The sequence below is a fragment of the Lycium barbarum genome, chromosome 7 (genome assembly GCF_019175385.1).
Source record: "Lycium barbarum isolate Lr01 chromosome 7, ASM1917538v2, whole genome shotgun sequence".
Taxonomy (NCBI): domain Eukaryota; kingdom Viridiplantae; phylum Streptophyta; class Magnoliopsida; order Solanales; family Solanaceae; genus Lycium; species Lycium barbarum.
In genome coordinates, this window is record NC_083343.1 from 98,081,243 (window position 1) to 98,101,501 (window position 20,259).

Here is a 20,259-nt window from a genome sequence, read left to right on the forward strand (position 1 = left end):
ATAATTTCCATGGAACAGCGAAAAAGCATATGTCGTTTCATCAAATGGAAGTACCTTGAAGCAAAGGTTTTTTTTTTCCTACCAAAATTGTTGATTTCTTGTCACGCTTTTCTCATGTTGCTTGCTCATATATATGTTAACGGCATTGTCAGGCTGCAGCTTACTACTACCACGGTATAATCGTTGACAAGGGCACAGAACCTTCCTGCCATGTCAGTGCAGTATGCTGTTTCCTCGCAGCTGAAGAACTACTTGCAGAGAGTAAAAAGGCCTCCTTAAGTTTTTGCCTTGCAGAACCTGTCACCAGGTTTTTATGTCTTTGCTCTTTTTAGTTAATTCTAAAATTGAAAAGTAAATCTAGTAAATAAAGTTTACATTTTAGTTTAGAGGTTATAGAAATATTATAACTTAATAATTTAATAATTCTAACTTTGAAAAGCACAATTGCAACCAATTCTAAAAATTGAAAAGTAAATCTACAGAAATAAAATCTACATTTTAGTATTGAGATTATAGAAATACTATAACTTAACAATTTTAACATAATAACAATTGTAACGTTTGAATAATATTTTAACCTTAATAACTTATGTTCTAGAATTTAAGTTATAATTCTATAATTCAAAAGTAAAAGTAAATAAAGTCTACTTTATTTGACTAGATTTACTTAATAATTCAATTTTGATAGCGCAATTGGTTGCAATTGGCTTTGAAAGTAAATCTAGAAAATAAAATATAGTATTGTTATAATATTTCTATAACCTCAAAACTAAAATATTCAACTTTTTTTACTAGCATTGAACCAATTCTAACTTAGAATTAATATTTAAAATCCTTAATAAGTTATTAAGGTTTTAGAATTTTAGAGATTCTAAAGTTAATTGGTTATTGTAAAGTTTGAATATTTAAGTTATAGTATTTCTATAACTTCATACGAAAATGTAGATTTTATTTCTCATAGATTTAGACTTTTCAATTTTAGAATTGTTTGCAATTGCGCTTTTCAAAGTTGGAATTATTACGTTATAAATATTTCTATAACCTGCTAAACTAAAATGTAGACTTTATATTTTGACTAGATTTACTTTTCAATTTTTAGAATTAAATTTAGAATCCATAAGTTATTAAGGTTAGAATTGTTATTGAGAATTCAAAGTTAGAATTGGTTGGAATTGTGCTTTTCAAAGTTAGAATTGTTAAGTTATAGTATTTCTATAATCTCAATACTAAAATGTAGATTTTATTAATAATTCTAACTTTGAAAGGACAATCTCAACCAATTCTAATTTGGAATGATCAATAACAATTCTAACTTTAATAACTTATGGATTCTAACTTTAATTCTAAAAATTGAAAAAGTAAATCTAGTCAAATAAAGTCTACAGTTTACTTTTGAGGTTATAGAAAATATTATAACTTACTAATTCTAACATAAATTAATAATCTAACTTTGAAAAGCACAATCGCAACCAATTCTAATTGGAATGATCGATAACAATTCTAACTTTAAATAACTTATGGATTCTAACTGTAATTCTTAAAATTGAAAAGTAAATCTAGTCAAATAAAGTATACATTTTACTTTTGAGGTTATAGAAATATTATATTTTACTAATTCTAAAATAACTTAATAATTCTAACTTTGAAAAGCACAATTCCAACCAATTCTAAAAATTAAAAAGTAAATCTATAGAAATAAAATCTACATTTTAGTATTGAGGTTATAGAAATACAATAACTTAACAATTGTAACTTTGAAAAGCACAATCCCAACCAATTATAACTTTGAATTCTCAATAACAATTCTAACTTTAATAACTTATAGATTCTAACTTTAATTCTAAAAATTGAAAAGTAAATCTAGTCAAATAAAGTCTACATTTTACTTTTGAGGTTATAGAAATATTATAACTTACTAATTCTAACATAAATTAATAATTCTAACTTTGAATAGCACAGTTGCAACCAATTCTAAAAATTGAAAAGTAAATCTAGAGAAATAAAATCTACATTTTAGTATTGAGATTATAGAAATACTATAACTTAACAATTCTAACTTTGAAAAGCACAATCCCAACCAATTCTAACTTTGAATTCTCAATAACAATTCTAACCTTAATAACTTATGGATTCTAAATTTAATTCTAAAAATTGAAAAGTAAATCTAGTCAAATAAAGTCTACATTTTAGTTTTGAGGTTATAGAAATATTATAACTTAATAATTCTTAACTTTGAAAAGCACAATTGCAACCAATTCTAAAAATTGAAAAGTAAATCTAGAAAATAAAAGTCTACATTTTAGTATTGAGGTTATAGAAAAATACTATAACTTAAAATTCTAACTTTGAAAAACACAATCTCAATCAATTATAACTTTGAATTTCAATAACAATTCTAACTTTAATAACTTATGGATTCTAACTTTAATTCTAAAAATTGAAAAGTAAATCTAGTCAAATAAAGTCTACATTTTACTTTTGGAGTTATAGAAATATTATAACTTACTAATTCTAACATAAATTAATAATTCTAACTTTGAAAAGGACAATCTCAACCAATTCTAATTTGGAATGATCGATAACAATTCTAACTTTAATAACTTATGGATTCTAACTTTAATTCTAAAAATTGAAAAGTAAATCTAGTCAAATAAAGTCTACATTTTACTTTTGAGGTTATAGAAATATTATAACTTACTAATTCTAACATAAATTAATAATTCTAACTTTGAAAAGCACAATTGCCAACCAATTCTAAAAATTGAAAAGTAAATCTAGAGAAATAAAATCTACATTTTAGTATTGAGGTTATAGAAATACAATAACTTAACAATTCTAACTTTGAAAAGCACAATTCCAACCAATCTAACTTTGAATTCTCAATAACAATTCTAACTTTAATAACTTATAGATTCTAACTTTAATTCTAAAAATTGAAAAGTAAATCTAGTCAAATAAAGTCTACATTTTACTTTTGAGGTTATAGAAATATTATAACTTACTAATTCTAACATAAATTAATAATTCTAACTTTGAAAAGCACAATTGCAACCAATTCTAAAAATTGAAAAGTAAATCTAGAGAAATAAAATCTACATTTTAGTATTGAGATTATAGAAATACTATAACTTAACAATTCTAACTTTGAAAAGCACAATCCCAACCAATTCTAACTTTGAATTCTCAATAACAATTCTAACCTTAATAACTTATGGATTCTAAATTTAATTCTAAAAATTGAAAAGTAAATCTAGTCAAATAAAGTCTACATTTTAGTTTTGAGGTTATAGAAATATTATAACTTAATAATTCTAACTTTGAAAAGCACAATTGCAACCAATTCTAAAAATTGAAAAGTAAATCTAGAGAAAATAAAATCTACATTTTAGTATTGAGGTTATAGAAATACTATAACTTAACAATTCTAACTTTGAAAAGCACAATCTCAACAATTCTAACTTTGAATTCTCAATAACAATTCTAACCTTAATAACTTATGGATTCTAACTTTAATTCTAAAAATTGAAAAGTAAATCTAGTCAAATAAAGTCTACATTTTACTTTTGGGGTTATAGAAATATTATAACTTACTAATTCTAAAATAAATTAATAATTCTAACTTTGAAAGGACAATCTCAACCAATTCTAATTTGGAATGATCAATAACAATTCTAACTTTAATAACTTATGGATTCTAACTTTAATTCTAAAAATTGAAAAGTAAATCTAGTCAAATAAAGTCTACATTTTACTTTTGAAGATATAGAAATATTATAACTTACTAATTCTAAAAATTGAAAAGTAAATCTAGTCAAATAAAGTCTACATTTTACTTTTGAAGTTATAGAAATATTATAACTTACTAATTCTAACATAAATTAATAATTATAACTTTGAAAGGACAATCTCAACCAATTCTAATTTGGAATGATCAATAACAATTCTAACTTTAATAACTTATGGATTCTAATTTTAATTCTAAAAATTGAAAAGTAAATCTAGAGGTTATAGAAATATTATAACTTACCAATTCTAAAAATTGAAAAGTAAATCTAGATAAAATAAAATCTACATTTTAGTATTCAGGTTATATAAATACTATAACTTAACAATTCTAACTTTGAAAATCAAAATCTCAATCCTAACTTTGAAAAGCACAATTCCAACTTATGGATTCTAACTTTAATTCTAAAAATTGAAAAGTAAATTAAGTCAAATAAAGTCTACATTTTACTTTTGGGGTTATAGAAATATTATAACTTACTAATTCTAACATAAATTAATAATTCTAACTTTGAAAGGACAATCTCAACCAATTCTAATTTGGAATGATCAATAACAATTCTAACTTTAATAACTTATGGATTCTAACTTTAATTCTAAAAATTGAAAAGTAAATCTAGTCAAATAAAGTCTACATATTAGTTTAGAGGTTATAGAAATACAATAACTTAACAATTCCAACTTTGAAAAGAACAATCCCAACCAATTCTAACTTTAAATTCTCAATAACAATTCTAACCTTAATAACTTATGGATTCTAAATTTAATTCTAAAAATTGAAAAGTAAATCTAGTCAAATAAAGTCTACATATTAGTTTAGAGGTTATAGAAATATTATAACTTAATAATTCCAACTTTGAAAAAAACAATTGCAACCAATTCTAAAAATTGAAAAGTAAATCTAGAGAAATAAAATCTAAATTTTAGTATTGAGGTTATAGAAATACTATAACTTAAATATTCAAACTTTGAAAAGCATAATCCCAACCAATTCTAAGTTTGAATGCTCAATAACAATTCTAACCTTAATAACTTATGGATTTTAAATTTAATTCTAAAAATTGAAAAGTAAATCTAGTCAAATAAAGTCTACATTTTACTTTTGAAGTTATAGAAATATTATAACTTACTAATTCTAACATAAATTAATAATTATAACTTTGAAAGGACAATCTCAACCAATTCTAATTTGGAATGATCAATAACAATTCTAACTTTAATAACTTATGGATTCTAATTTTAATTCTAAAAATTGAAAAGTAAATCTAGAGGTTATAGAAATATTATAACTTACCAATTCTAAAAATTGAAAAGTAAATCTAGATAAAATAAAATCTACATTTTAGTATTCAGGTTATATAAATACTATAACTTAACAATTCTAACTTTGAAAATCAAAATCTCAATCCTAACTTTGAAAAGCACAATTCCAACTTATGGATTCTAACTTTAATTCTAAAAATTGAAAAGTAAATTAAGTCAAATAAAGTCTACATTTTACTTTTGGGGTTATAGAAATATTATAACTTACTAATTCTAACATAAATTAATAATTCTAACTTTGAAAGGACAATCTCAACCAATTCTAATTTGGAATGATCAATAACAATTCTAACTTTAATAACTTATGGATTCTAACTTTAATTCTAAAAATTGAAAAGTAAATCTAGTCAAATAAAGTCTACATATTAGTTTAGAGGTTATAGAAATACAATAACTTAACAATTCCAACTTTGAAAAGAACAATCCCAACCAATTCTAACTTTAAATTCTCAATAACAATTCTAACCTTAATAACTTATGGATTCTAAATTTAATTCTAAAAATTGAAAAGTAAATCTAGTCAAATAAAGTCTACATATTAGTTTAGAGGTTATAGAAATATTATAACTTAATAATTCCAACTTTGAAAAAAACAATTGCAACCAATTCTAAAAATTGAAAAGTAAATCTAGAGAAATAAAATCTAAATTTTAGTATTGAGGTTATAGAAATACTATAACTTAAATATTCAAACTTTGAAAAGCATAATCCCAACCAATTCTAAGTTTGAATGCTCAATAACAATTCTAACCTTAATAACTTATGGATTTTAAATTTAATTCTAAAAATTGAAAAGTAAATCTAGTAAAATAAAGTCTACATTTTAGTTTTGAGGTTATAGAAATATTATAATTTAATAATTCTAACTTTGAAAAGCATAATTGCAACTAATTCTAAAAATTGAAAAGTAAATCTAGTCAAATAAAGTCTACATTTTACTTTTGAAGTTATAGAAATATTATAACTTACTAATTCTAACATAAATTAATAATTCTAACTATGAAAAGCACAATTGCAACCAATTCTAAAAATTGAAAAGTAAATCTAGAGAAATAAAATCTACATTTTAGTATTGAGATTATAGAAATACTATAACTTAACAATTCTAACTTTGAAAAGCACAATTCCAACCAATTCTAACTTTGAATTATCAATAACAATTCTAACCTTAATAACTTATGGATTCTAAATTTAATTCTAAAAATTGAAAAGTAAATCTAGTCAAATAAAGTCTACATTTTAGTTTAGAGGTTATAGAAATATTATAACTTAATAATTCCAACTTTGAAAAGCGCAATTGCAACCAATTCTAAAAATTGAAAAGTAAATCTAGAGAAATAAAATCTACATTTTAGTATTGAAGTTATAGAAATACTATAACTTAAATATTCAAACTTTGAAAAACACAATCCCAACCAATTCTAACTTTGAATGCTCAATAACAATTCTAACCTTAATAACTTATGGATTTTAAATTTAATTCTAAAAATTGAAAAGTAAATCTAGTAAAATAAAGTCTACATTTTAGTTTTGAGGTTATAGAAATATTATAACTTAATAATTCTTACTTTGAAAAGCACAATTGCAACCAATTCTAAAAATTGAAAAGTAAATCTAGTCAAATAAAGTCTACATTTTAGTATTGAGGTTATAGAAAAATACTATAACTTAAAATTCTAACTTTGAAAAACACAATCTCAATCAATTCTAACTTTGAATTTTCAATAACAATTCTAACTTTAATAACTTATGGATTCTAACTTTAATTCTAAAAATTGAAAAGTAAATCTAGTCAAATAAAGTCTACATTTTACTTTTGGAGTTATAGAAATATTATAACTTACTAATTCTAACATAAATTAATAATTCTAACTTTGAAAGGACAATCTCAACCAATTCTAATTTGGAATGATCAATAACAATTCTAACTTTAATAACTTATGGATTCTAACTTTAATTCTAAAAATTGAAAAGTAAATCTAGTCAAATAAAGTCTACATTTTACTTTTGAGGTTATAGAAATATTATAACTTACTAATTCTAACATAAATTAATAATTCTAACTTTGAAAAGCACAATCTCAACCAATTCTAATTTGGAATGATCGATAACAATTCTAACTTTAATAACTTATGGATTCTAACTTTAATTCTTAAAATTGAAAAGTAAATCTAGTCAAATAAAGTATACATTTTACTTTTGAGGTTATAGAAATATTATATTTTACTAATTCTAAAATAACTTAATAATTCTAACTTTGAAAAGCACAATTCCAACCAATTCTAAAAATTAAAAAGTAAATCTATAGAAATAAAATCTACATTTTAGTATTGAGGTTATAGAAATACAATAACTTAACAATTCTAACTTTGAAAAGCACAATCCCAACCAATTATAACTTTGAATTCTCAATAACAATTCTAACTTTAATAACTTATAGATTCTAACTTTAATTCTAAAAATTGAAAAGTAAATCTAGTCAAATAAAGTCTACATTTTACTTTTGAGGTTATACAAATATTATAACTTACTAATTCTAACATAAATTAATAATTCTAACTTTGAATAGCACAGTTGCAACCAATTCTAAAAATTGAAAAGTCAATCTAGAGAAATAAAATCTATATTTTAGTATTGAGGTTATAGAAATACTATAACTTAACAATTGTAACTTTGAAAAGCACAATCCCAACCAATTCTAACTTTGAATTCTCAATAACAATTCTAACTTTAATAACTTATGGATTCTAACTTTAATTCTAAAAATTGAAAAAGTAAATCTAGTCAAATAAAGTCTACATTTTACTTTTGAGGTTATAGAAATTTTATAACTTACTAATTCTAACATAAATTAATAATTCTAACTTTGAAAAGCACAATTGCAACCAATTCTAAAAATTGAAAAGTAATTTAGAGAAATAAAATCTACATTTTAGTATTGAGATTATAGAAATACTATAACTTAACAATTTTAACTTTGAAAAGCACAATCCCAACCAATTCTAACTTTGAATTCTCAATAACAATTCTAACCTTAATAACTTATGGATTCTAAATTTAATTCTAAAAATTGAAAAGTAAATCTAGTCAAATAAAGTCTATATTTTAGTTTAGAGGTTATAGAAATATTATAACTTAATAATTTCAACTTTGAAAAGCGCAATTGCAACCAATTCTAAAAATTGAAAAGTAAATCTAGAGAAATAAAATCTACATTTTAGTATTGAAGTTATAGAAATACTATAACTTAAATATTCAAACTTTGAAAAGCACAATCCCAACCAATTCTAACTTTGAATGCTCAAAAACAATTCTAACCTTAATAACTTATGGATTTTAAATTTAATTCTAAAAATTGAAAAGTCAATCTAGAGAAATAAAATCTATATTTTAGTATTGAGGTTATAGAAATACTATAACTTAACAATTGTAACTTTGAAAAGCACAATCCCAACCAATTCTAACTTTGAATTCTCAATAACAATTCTAACTTTAATAACTTATGGATTCTAACTTTAATTCTAAAAATTGAAAAAGTAAATCTAGTCAAATAAAGTCTACATTTTACTTTTGAGGTTATAGAAATTTTATAACTTACTAATTCTAACATAAATTAATAATTCTAACTTTGAAAAGCACAATTGCAACCAATTCTAAAAATTGAAAAGTAATTTTAGAGAAATAAAATCTACATTTTAGTATTGAGATTATAGAAATACTATAACTTAACAATTTTAACTTTGAAAAGCACAATCCCAACCAATTCTAACTTTGAATTCTCAATAACAATTCTAACCTTAATAACTTATGGATTCTAAATTTAATTCTAAAAATTGAAAAGTAAATCTAGTCAAATAAAGTCTATATTTTAGTTTAGAGGTTATAGAAATATTATAACTTAATAATTTCAACTTTGAAAAGCGCAATTGCAACCAATTCTAAAAATTGAAAAGTAAATCTAGAGAAATAAAATCTACATTTTAGTATTGAAGTTATAGAAATACTATAACTTAAATATTCAAACTTTGAAAAGCACAATCCCAACCAATTCTAACTTTGAATGCTCAAAAACAATTCTAACCTTAATAACTTATGGATTTTAAATTTAATTCTAAAAATTGAAAAGTAAATCTAGTAAAATAAAGTCTACATTTTAGTTTTGAGGTTATAGAAATATTATAATTTAATAATTCTAACTTTGAAAAGCATAATTGCAACTAATTCTAAAAATTGAAAAGTAAATCTAGTCAAATAAAGTCTACATTTTACTTTTGAAGTTATAGAAATATTATAACTTACTAATTCTAAAAATTGAAAAGTAAATCTAGTCAAATAAAGTCTACATTTTACTTTTGAAGTTATAGAAATATTATAACTTACTAATTCTAACATAAATTAATAATTCTAACTTTAAAAAGCACAATTGCAACCAATTCTAAAAATTGAAAAGTAAATCTAGAGAAATAAAATCTACATTTTAGTATTGAGATTATAGAAATACTATAACTTAACAATTCTAACTTTGAAAAGCACAATTCCAACCAATTCTAACTTTGAATTCTCAATAACAATTCTAACCTTAATAACTTATGGATTCTAAATTTAATTCTAAAAATTGAAAAGTAAATCTAGTCAAATAAAGTCTACATTTTAGTTTTGAGGTTATAGAAATATTATAACTTAATAATTCTTACTTTGAAAAGCACAATTGCAACCAATTCTAAAAATTGAAAAGTAAATCTAGTCAAATAAAGTCTACATTTTAGTATTGAGGTTATAGAAAAATACTATAACTTAAAATTCTAACTTTGAAAAACACAATCTCAATCAATTCTAACTTTGAATTTTCAATAACAATTCTAACTTTAATAACTTATGGATTCTAACTTTAATTCTAAAAATTGAAAAGTAAATCTAGTCAAATAAAGTCTACATTTTACTTTTGGAGTTATAGAAATATTATAACTTACTAATTCTAACGTAAATTAATAATTCTAACTTTGAAAAGCACAATTCCAACCAATTCTAAAAATTAAAAAGTAAATCTAGAGAAATAAAATCTACATTTTAGTATTGAGGTTATAGAAATACAATAACTTAACAATTCTAACTTTGAAAAGCACAATCCCAACCAATTATAACTTTGAATTCTCAATAACAATTCTAACCTTAATAACTTATGGATTCTAAATTTAATTCTAAAAATTGAAAAGTAAATCTAGTCAAATAAAGTCTACATTTTAGTTTTGAGGTTATAGAAATATTATAACTACTAATTCTAACATAATTAATAATTCTAACTTTGAAAAGCACAATTCCAACCAATTCTAAAAATTGAAAAGTAAATCTAGAGCAAATAAAATCTACATTTTAGTATTGAGGTTATAGAAAATACTATAACTTAACAATTCTAACTTTGAAAAGCACAATCTCAATCAATTCTAACTTTGAATTCTCAATAACAATTCTAACTTTAATAACTTATGAATTCTAACTTTAATTCTAAAAATTGAAAAGTAAATCTAGTCAAATAAAGTCTACATTTTACTTTTGAGGTTATAGAAATAATATAACTTACTAATTCTAACATAAATTAATAATTCTAACTTTGAAAAGCACAATTGCAACCAATTCTAAAAATTGAAAAGTAAATTTAGAGAAATAAAATCTACATTTTAGTATTGAGATTATAGAAATACTATAACTTAACAATTCTAACTTTGAAAAGGACAATCCCAACCAATTCTAACTTTGAATTCTCAATAACAATTCTAACCTTAATAACTTATGGATTCTAAATTTAATTCTAAAAATTGAAAAGTAAATCTAGTCAAATAAAGTCTATATTTTAGTTTAGAGGTTATACAAATATTATAACTTAATAATTTCAACTTTGAAAAGCGCAATTGCAACCAATTCTAAAAATTGAAAAGTAAATCTAGAGAAATAAAATCTACATTTTAGTATTGAAGTTATAGAAATACTATAACTTAAATATTCAAACTTTGAAAAGCACAATCCCAACCAATTCTAACTTTGAATGCTCAAAAACAATTCTAACCATAATAACTTATGGATTTTAAATTTAATTCTAAAAATTGAAAAGTAAATCTAGTAAAATAAAGTCTACATTTTAGTTTTGAGGTTATAGAAATATTATAACTTAATAATTCTAACTTTGAAAAGCACAATTGCAACCAATTCTAAAAATTGAAAAGTAAATCTAGAGAAATAAAGTCTACATTTTAGTATTGAGGTTATAGAAAAATACTATAACTTAAAATTCTAACTTTGAAAAACACAATCTCAATCAATTCTAACTTTGAATTTTCAATAACAATTCTAACTTTAATAACTTATGGATTCTAACTTTAATTTTAAAAATTGAAAAGTAAATCTAGTCAAATAAAGTCTACATTTTACTTTTGGGGTTATAGAAATATTATAACTTACTAATTGTAACACAACTTAATAATTCTAACTTTGAAAGGACAATCTCAACCAATTCTAATTTGGAATGATCAATAACAATTCTAACTTTGATAACTTATGGATTCTAACTTTAATTCTAAAAATTGAAAAGTAAATCTAATCAAATAAAGTCTATATTTTACTTTTGAGGTTATAGAAATAATATAACTTACTAATTCTAACATAACTTAATAATTTTAACTTTGAAAAGCACAGTTGCAACCAATTTTAAAAATTAAAAAGTAAATTTAGAAAAATAAAATCTACATTTTAGTATTGAGGTTATAGAAATACAATAACTTAACAATTCTAACTTTGAAAAGCACAATCCCAACCAATTATAACTTTGAATTCTCAATAACAATTCTAACTTTAATAACTTATGGATTCTAACTTTAATTCTAAAAATTGAAAGTAAATCTAGTCAAATAAAGTCTACATTTTACTTTTGAGGTTATAGAAATATTATAACTTACTAATTCTAACATAAATTAATAATTCTAACTTTGAAAAGCACAATTGCAACCAATTCTAAAAATTAAAAAGTAAATCTAGAGAAATAAAATCTACATTTTAGTATTGAGATTATAGAAATAATATAACTTAACAATTCTAACTTTGAAAAGTACAATGTCAACGAATTCTAACTTTGAATTCTCAATAACAATTCTAACTTTAATAACTTATGAATTCTAACTTTAATTCTAAAAATTGAAAAGTAAATCTAGTCAAATAAAGTTTACATTTTACTTTTGAGGTTATAGAAATAATATAACTTACTAATTCTAACATAAATTAATAATTCTAACTTTGAAAAGCACAATTGCAACCAATTCTAAAAATTGATAAGTAAATCTAGAGAAATAAAATCTACATTTTAGTATTGAGATTATAGAAATACTATAACTTAACAATTATAACTTTTATAATCAAAATCTCAATCAATTCTAACTTTGAATTCTCAATAACAATTCTAATAACTTATGGATTCTAAATTTAATTCTAAAAATTCAAAAGTAAATCTAGTCAAATAAAGTCTACATTTTAGTTTTGAGGTTATAGAAATATTATAACTTAATAATTCCAACTTTGATAAGCGCAATTGCAACCAATTCTAAAAATTGAAAAGTAAATCTAGAGAAATAAAATCTACATTTTAGTATTGAAGTTATAGAAATACTATACCTTAAATATTCAAACTTTGAAAAGCACAATCCCAACCAATTCTAACTTTGAATGCTCAATAACAATTCTAACCTTAATAACTTATGTATTTTAAATTTAATTCTAAAAATTGAAAAGTAAATCTAGTAAAATAAAGTCTACATTTTAGTTTTGAGGTTATAGAAATATTATAACTTAATAATTCTAACTTTGAAAAGCACAATTGCAACCAATTCTAAAAATTGAAAAGTAAATCTAGAGAAATAAAGTCTACATTTTAGTATTGAGGTTATAGAAAAATACTATAACTTAAAATTCTAACTTTGAAAAACACAATCTCAATCAATTCTAACTTTGAATTTTCAATAACAATTCTAACTTTAATAACTTATGGATTCTAACTTTAATTCTAAAAATTGAAAAGTAAATCTAGTCAAATAAAGTCTACATTTTACTTTTGGGGTTATAGAAATATTATAACTTACTAATTCTAACATAACTTAATAATTCTAACTTTGAAAGGACAATCTCAACCAATTCTAATTTGGAATGATCAATAACAATTCTAACTTTGATAACTTATGGATTCTAACTTTAATTCTAAAAATTGAAAAGTAAATCTAATCAAATAAAGTCTACATTTTACTTTTGAGGGTATAGAAATATTATAACTTACTAATTCTAACATAACTTAATAATTTTAACTTTGAAAAGCACAGTTGCAAGCAATTTTAAAAATTAAAAAGTAAATTTAGAGAAATAAAATCTACATTTTAGTATTGAGGTTATAGAAATACAATAACTTAACAATTCTAACTTTGAAAAGCACAATCCCAACCAATTATAACTTTGAATTCTCAATAACAATTCTAACTTTAATAACTTATGGATTCAAACTTTAATTCTAAAAATTGAAAGTAAATCTAGTCTCAAATAAAGTCTACATTTTACTTTTGAGGTTATAGAAATATTATAACTTACTCATTCTAACATAACTTAATAATTTTAACTTTGAAAAGCACAGTTGCAACCAATTCTAAAAATTAAAAAGTAAATCTACAGAAATAAAATCTACATTTTAGTATTGAGATTATAGAAATACTATAACTTAACAATTCTAACTTTGAAAAGTACAATCCCAACCAATTATAACTTTGGATTCTCAATAACAATTCTAACCTTAATAAGTTATGGATTCTAAATTTAATTCTAAAAATTCAAAAGTAAATCTAGTCAAATAAAGTCTACATTTTAGTTTTGAGGTTATAGAAATACTATAACTTAATAATTCTAACTTTGAATAGCACAATTCCAACCAATTCTAAAAATTGAAAAGTAAATCTAGAGAAATAAAATCTACATTTTAGTATTGAGGTTATAGAAATACTATAACTTAATAATTCTAACTTTGAAAAGCACAATCTCAACCAATTCTAATTTGGAATGATCGATAACAATTCTAACTTTAATAACTTATGGATTCTAACTTTAATTCTAAAAATTGAAAAGTAAATCTAGTCAAATAAAGTCTACATTTTACTTTTGAGGTTATAGAAATATTATAACTTACTAATTCTAACATAAATTAATAATTCTAACTTTGAAAAGCACAATCTCAACCAATTCTAATTTGGAATGATCGATAACAATTCTAACTTTAATAACTTATGGATTCTAACTTTAATTCTAAAAATTGAAAAGTAAATCTAGTCAAATAAAGTCTACATTTTACTTTTGAGGTTATAGAAATATTATAACTTACTAATTCTAACATAACTTAATAATTCTAACTTTGAAAAGCACAATTCCAACCAATTCTAAAAATTAAAAAGTAAATCTAGAGAAATAAAATCTACATTTTAGTATTGAGGTTATAGAAATACAATAACTTAACAATTCTAACTTTGAAAAGCACAATTCCAACCAATTCTAACTTTGAATTCTCAATAACAATTCTAACTTTAATAACTTATAGATTCTAACTTTAATTCTAAAAATTGAAAAGTAAATCTAGTCAAATAAAGTCTACATGTTACTTTTGAGGTTATAGAAATATTATAACTTACTAATTCTAACATAAATTAATAATTCTAACTTTGAAAAGCACAATTGCAACCAATTCTAAAAATTGAAAAGTAAATCTACAGAAATAAAATCTACATTTTAGTATTGAGATTATAGAAATACTATAACTTAACAATTCTAACTTTGAAAAGTACAATCCCAACCAATTATAACTTTGGATTCTCAATAACAATTCTAACCTTAATAAGTTATGGATTCTAAATTTGATTCTAAAAATTGAAATGTAAATCTAGTCAAATAAAGTCTACATTTTAGTTTTGAGGTGATAGAAATATTATAACTTAATAATTCAAACTTTGAAAAGCACAATTGCAACCAATTCTAAAAATTGAAAAGTAAATCTAGATAAAATAAAATCTACATTTTAGTATTCAGGTTATATAAATACTATAACTTAACAATTCTAACTTTGAGAATCAAAATCTCAATCCTAACTTTGAAAAGCACAATTCCAACTTATGGATTCTAACTTTAATTCTAAAAATTAAAAAGTAAATTAAGTCAAATAAAGTCTACATTTTACTTTTGGGGTTATAGAAATATTATAACTTACTAATTCTAAAATAAATTAATAATTCTAACTTTGAAAGGACAATCTCAACCAATTCTAATTTGGAATGATCAATAACAATTCTAACTTTAATAACTTATGGATTCTAACTTTAATTCTAAAAATTGAAAAGTAAATCTAGTCAAATAAAGTCTACATTTTACTTTTGAAGTTATAGAAATATTATAACTTACTAATTCTAAAAATTGAAAAGTAAATCTAGTCAAATAAAGTCTACATTTTACTTTTGAAGTTATAGAAATATTATAACTTACTAATTCTAACATAAATTAATAATTATAACTTTGAAAGGACAATGTCAACCAATTCTAATTTGGAATGATCAATAACAATTCTAACTTTAATAACTTATGGATTCTAATTTTAATTCTAAAAATTGAAAAGTAAATCTAGAGGTTATAGAAATATTATAACTTACCAATTCTAAAAATTGAAAAGTAAATCTAGATAAAATAAAATCTACATTTTAGTATTCAGGTTATATAAATACTATAACTTAACAATTCTAACTTTGAAAATCAAAATCTCAATCCTAACTTTGAAAAGCACAATTCCAACTTATGGATTCTAACTTTAATTCTAAAAATTGAAAAGTAAATTAAGTCAAATAAAGTCTACATTTTACTTTTGGGGTTATAGAAATATTATAACTTACTAATTCTAACATAAATTAATAATTCTAACTTTGAAAGGACAATCTCAACCAATTCTAATTTGGAATGATCAATAACAATTCTAACTTTAATAACTTATGGATTCTAACTTTAATTCTAAAAATTGAAAAGTAAATCTAGTCAAATAAAGTCTACATATTAGTTTAGAGGTTATAGAAATACAATAACTTAACAATTCCAACTTTGAAAAGAACAATCCCAACCAATTCTAACTTTAAATTCTCAATAACAATTCTAACCTTAATAACTTATGGATTCTAAATTTAATTCTAAAAATTGAAAAGTAAATCTAGTCAAATAAAGTCTACATATTAGTTTAGAGGTTATAGAAATATTATAACTTAATAATTCCAACTTTGAAAAAAACAATTGCAACCAATTCTAAAAATTGAAAAGTAAATCTAGAGAAATAAAATCTAAATTTTAGTATTGAGGTTATAGAAATACTATAACTTAAATATTCAAACTTTGAAAAGCATAATCCCAACCAATTCTAAGTTTGAATGCTCAATAACAATTCTAACCTTAATAACTTATGGATTTTAAATTTAATTCTAAAAATTGAAAAGTAAATCTAGTCAAATAAAGTCTACATTTTACTTTTGAAGTTATAGAAATATTATAACTTACTAATTCTAACATAAATTAATAATTATAACTTTGAAAGGACAATCTCAACCAATTCTAATTTGGAATGATCAATAACAATTCTAACTTTAATAACTTATGGATTCTAATTTTAATTCTAAAAATTGAAAAGTAAATCTAGAGGTTATAGAAATATTATAACTTACCAATTCTAAAAATTGAAAAGTAAATCTAGATAAAATAAAATCTACATTTTAGTATTCAGGTTATATAAATACTATAACTTAACAATTCTAACTTTGAAAATCAAAATCTCAATCCTAACTTTGAAAAGCACAATTCCAACTTATGGATTCTAACTTTAATTCTAAAAATTGAAAAGTAAATTAAGTCAAATAAAGTCTACATTTTACTTTTGGGGTTATAGAAATATTATAACTTACTAATTCTAACATAAATTAATAATTCTAACTTTGAAAGGACAATCTCAACCAATTCTAATTTGGAATGATCAATAACAATTCTAACTTTAATAACTTATGGATTCTAACTTTAATTCTAAAAATTGAAAAGTAAATCTAGTCAAATAAAGTCTACATATTAGTTTAGAGGTTATAGAAATACAATAACTTAACAATTCCAACTTTGAAAAGAACAATCCCAACCAATTCTAACTTTAAATTCTCAATAACAATTCTAACCTTAATAACTTATGGATTCTAAATTTAATTCTAAAAATTGAAAAGTAAATCTAGTCAAATAAAGTCTACATATTAGTTTAGAGGTTATAGAAATATTATAACTTAATAATTCCAACTTTGAAAAAAACAATTGCAACCAATTCTAAAAATTGAAAAGTAAATCTAGAGAAATAAAATCTAAATTTTAGTATTGAGGTTATAGAAATACTATAACTTAAATATTCAAACTTTGAAAAGCATAATCCCAACCAATTCTAAGTTTGAATGCTCAATAACAATTCTAACCTTAATAACTTATGGATTTTAAATTTAATTCTAAAAATTGAAAAGTAAATCTAGTAAAATAAAGTCTACATTTTAGTTTTGAGGTTATAGAAATATTATAATTTAATAATTCTAACTTTGAAAAGCATAATTGCAACTAATTCTAAAAATTGAAAAGTAAATCTAGTCAAATAAAGTCTACATTTTACTTTTGAAGTTATAGAAATATTATAACTTACTAATTCTAACATAAATTAATAATTCTAACTATGAAAAGCACAATTGCAACCAATTCTAAAAATTGAAAAGTAAATCTAGAGAAATAAAATCTACATTTTAGTATTGATATTATAGAAATACTATAACTTAACAATTGTAACTTTGAAAAGCACAATCCCAACCAATTCTAACTTTGAATTATCAATAACAATTCTAACCTTAATAACTTATGGATTCTAAATTTAATTCTAAAAATTGAAAAGTAAATCTAGTCAAATAAAGTCTACATTTTAGTTTAGAGGTTATAGAAATATTATAACTTAATAATTCCAACTTTGAAAAGCGCAATTGCAACCAATTCTAAAAATTGAAAAGTAAATCTAGAGAAATAAAATCTACATTTTAGTATTGAAGTTATAGAAATACTATAACTTAAATATTCAAACTTTGAAAAACACAATCCCAACCAATTCTAACTTTGAATGCTCAATAACAATTCTAACCTTAATAACTTATGGATTTTAAATTTAATTCTAAAAATTGAAAAGTAAATCTAGTAAAATAAAGTCTACATTTTAGTTTTGAGGTTATAGAAATATTATAACTTAATAATTCTTACTTTGAAAAGCACAATTGCAACCAATTCTAAAAATTGAAAAGTAAATCTAGTCAAATAAAGTCTACATTTTAGTATTGAGGTTATAGAAAAATACTATAACTTAAAATTCTAACTTTGAAAAACACAATCTCAATCAATTCTAACTTTGAATTTTCAATAACAATTCTAACTTTAATAACTTATGGATTCTAACTTTAATTCTAAAAATTGAAAAGTAAATCTAGTCAAATAAAGTCTACATTTTACTTTTGGAGTTATAGAAATATTATAACTTACTAATTCTAACATAAATTAATAATTCTAACTTTGAAAGGACAATCTCAACCAATTCTAATTTGGAATGATCAATAACAATTCTAACTTTAATAACTTATGGATTCTAACTTTAATTCTAAAAATTGAAAAGTAAATCTAGTCAAATAAAGTCTACATTTTACTTTTGAGGTTATAGAAATATTATAACTTACTAATTCTAACATAAATTAATAATTCTAACTTTGAAAAGCACAATCTCAACCAATTCTAATTTGGAATGATCGATAACAATTCTAACTTTAATAACTTATGGATTCTAACTTTAATTCTTAAAATTGAAAAGTAAATCTAGTCAAATAAAATATACATTTTACTTTTGAGGTTATAGAAATATTATATTTTACTAATTCTAAAATAACTTAATAATTCTAACTTTGAAAAGCACAATTCCAACCAATTCTAAAAATTAAAAAGTAAATCTATAGAAATAAAATCTACATTTTAGTATTGAGGTTATAGAAATACAATAACTTAACAATTCTAACTTTGAAAAGCACAATCCCAACCAATTATAACTTTGAATTCTCAATAACAATTCTAACTTTAATAACTTATAGATTCTAACTTTAATTCTAAAAATTGAAAAGTAAATCTAGTCAAATAAAGTCTACATTTTACTTTTGAGGTTATACAAATATTATAACTTACTAATTCTAACATAAATTAATAATTCTAACTTTGAATAGCACAGTTGCAACCAATTCTAAAAATTGAAAAGTCAATCTAGAGAAATAAAATCTATATTTTAGTATTGAGGTTATAGAAATACTATAACTTAACAATTGTAACTTTGAAAAGCACAATCCCAACCAATTCTAACTTTGAATTCTCAATAACAATTCTAACTTTAATAACTTATGGATTCTAACTTTAATTCTAAAAATTGAAAAAGTAAATCTAGTCAAATAAAGTCTACATTTTACTTTTGAGGTTATAGAAATTTTATAACTTACTAATTCTAACATAAATTAATAATTCTAACTTTGAAAAGCACAATTGCAACCAATTCTAAAAATTGAAAAGTAATTTAGAGAAATAAAATCTACATTTTAGTATTGAGATTATAGAAATACTATAACTTAACAATTTTAACTTTGAAAAGCACAATCCCAACCAATTCTAACTTTGAATTCTCAATAACAATTCTAACCTTAATAACTTATGGATTCTAAATTTAATTCTAAAAATTGAAAAGTAAATCTAGTCAAATAAAGTCTATATTTTAGTTTAGAGGTTATAGAAATATTATAACTTAATAATTTCAACTTTGAAAAGCGCAATTGCAACCAATTCTAAAAATTGAAAAGTAAATCTAGAGAAATAAAATCTACATTTTAGTATTGAAGTTATAGAAATACTATAACTTAAATATTCAAACTTTGAAAAGCACAATCCCAACCAATTCTAACTTTGAATGCTCAAAAACAATTCTAACCTTAATAACTTATGGATTTTAAATTTAATTCTAAAAATTGAAAAGTC